The sequence below is a fragment of the Gracilinanus agilis genome, unplaced genomic scaffold (assembly GCF_016433145.1).
Source record: "Gracilinanus agilis isolate LMUSP501 unplaced genomic scaffold, AgileGrace unplaced_scaffold24522, whole genome shotgun sequence".
NCBI classification, from domain to species: Eukaryota; Metazoa; Chordata; class Mammalia; order Didelphimorphia; family Didelphidae; genus Gracilinanus; species Gracilinanus agilis.
In genome coordinates this window covers 1-2,432 of record NW_025356383.1, presented here as the reverse complement: position 1 = coordinate 2,432, position 2,432 = coordinate 1, and the positions used below count along the sequence as shown (strand labels likewise).

At 43.3% G+C, this 2,432-nt stretch overlaps 1 non-coding gene across 1 annotated transcript; it reads left to right on the top strand.

The window, feature by feature from the left end:
* The first annotated feature begins 77 nt into the window (after positions 1–77).
* LOC123254547 lies at positions 78–184 on the top strand. The gene has a single exon (XR_006506679.1). It is a non-coding gene; the product is annotated as a U6 spliceosomal RNA (small nuclear RNA).
* The last annotated feature ends 2,248 nt before the right edge of the window (positions 185–2,432 follow it).

Here is a 2,432-nt window from a genome sequence, read left to right as displayed (position 1 = left end):
TGTCTACTATGTGGTAGGCACTATACTAAGTGATATACAAATATTATCTCATCTGATCCTCTTGAGAATCCTGTGAGGTGTTTGCTTTGGCAGCACATGTCCAAAAATTTGAAACGATAAAGAGAAGATTGGCATAGCCCTCTACAAGGGTGGTGTGCAAATTCCTGAAGCATTCCATATTTTAGAAAAAACTTAAATCCTGTAGGATCTATTATTCCCATTCTACAACTGCTAAAACTGAAACAGACAGAGATTACATGATTTGCCCAGGGTCACCCAATCAACAAGTGTCCGAGGACAAATTTGAACTTACTTCTTCCTGACTCCAGACTCACCACCCCAATCTGCTTATAGCATTGAAGTCACCAAGAAAGAGAATAAATAGCATATAGATAAAAGAGCTGAAGACAGAATTTTGGAAAGCAACAACAATTAATAGCACAGAGGATAGAGTGCCAGGCATGAAGTCAGGAGGACTCGTCTTCCTGAGTTCAAATTTGGTCTCAGACACTTACTAACTATATGACCCTGGGCAAGTCATTTAACCCTGTTTGCCTCAGTTTCGTCATCTCTAAAATGAGTTGGAGAAGAAAATGGCAAACCAGTCTAGTGTATCTTTGCCAAGAAAACCCCAAATGGAGTCATGAAGAGTCAGCCAAGATGGAAACAACTGAACAAAAACAATTAATAGATGTGAACTGGATAAAAATCCAAGAAAGGATTTTGGGAAGGAATAGTCTGACAGGGAGGAATAGAACCAAGAAAGAAAACCATCTGAAAATGAAGAGTGACTAGAAGTGGGTAAAGAGTACCTAATGCCAAGACTCCATGCCAACGTTACAGAGATGATTAATGAAATGAAAAGTGTTAGATTAAATAATTACTCATTTTGTTTCCTCTGCAACATGTTTTGTTCTATGATTATAAACACACAATCCCAGAGTCCTTTGCGGCGCACACGCGAGCACACACTACCCCATTGTGGAGCCCTGCCTTTCCACAAATGGCCACTAGATGGTGCCAGATCCTCAGGTAATAGTAGCCTACAGAGGTGGCACAGCTGGGTCTTCCATCAGCCAAGCTATTGACCACCAAGTCTAATGGTGAGCATAAAACTTGTCTTTGCTCAAACACTGTAGACATCTGACATTAAGGTCGATCAAGGCACCACTGACATTAATGTCCCCCACCCCAAATTCTGTTTGCACTTCCCCCTCTTTCATAACACCCTTCCTTTGCAAGATCTGGCTCTTTGGGGACTAGATGGCACCCTGCCTATTGCCCTGCATACAAACCCAACACTATGCTTATTTCCCTATGTACAAGTGGGCACCAGTGAACTAGATCATTTCTGCCCATTGGCATCTGAATTGGGCCCCCTCTGATAGCTTTGCCTAATACCCAGGAGAGTGTGGGCAGGGTTTGGGGCCACCTCCCTTGGCTCTGCCCTCAAAATCCTTGACATTTGTTTAACCCATGCTATCTTAATGCCAACTGGGCTCCTTTAAACCCCCAATTTTTTCATTCAAGTGCCTCTCAGAACTTCAGTAAATGTCCTTCTCTATTCTCTTATGGCTCCAGCACAAACATTTTCCAGCTTTGCCAGGATCTCTCCACACTGCCTCCCCACAGTCTCATCTCCAGAGTCCTTTCAAAGGTGAACAGGACTTTAGGGCTCAGACCTGTTCGTCTTGCTGGCCCAGGGCAAGGTGCCCTGCCCCAGGTTGGGCAGTGTGAGTGGCGTCAGTCCCACTCCATCACCTGGCAATCCTCACCAGCCTGCCATTGATACAATCATATCACAGATTTTAGAGCTGGAAGCGATCTTAGAGACTTTTGAGTCCAACCCCTTCATTTTACAAATTAGGATATTGAGTCACAGAGAAGTCAAGTGAGTCTATAGGGTCTTCCTCAACATGTTCCATTCACAGCTGGCCAGTTCTGACAGCTCTTATGCCCAGTGACCTCACTCACCCACTTACCAACCATTTGTGTCTACTTCTACCACTTCATTGAAGTTTTGCCTGGGTGACCTTTTCCATGTCAATTTGATTTATTGTATTTATTTATCTATTTATTTATTAAGCACCACTATGTGCCAAATCCCATCACTGGAGATATAAAAGTGAAAAATTACCAAGTCTCTGCCCTCAAGGAACCTATACTTCTTGGTGGGGGAGGGGTAAGCAATATATGCAAATTAAGTGATAAAAGGTAGAGCTGAGAAAGGAGAAGGAAAGACAATTTCAGGAGGGAGAAATCACTTTCAGCAGTAGGGACTTGTGTCCATATCTCAAAGGGCAGTGACTGATGATGTTCACTGTAGAGAAGGATGCCCTATCAAAACTAGCAAGAACTTTCTTTCTTCCGTCTTTCCCTTCCTTTCTTCCTCTCTCTTTTTTCTTTCTTTGTTCCCTCCCTCCCTCCCTCCC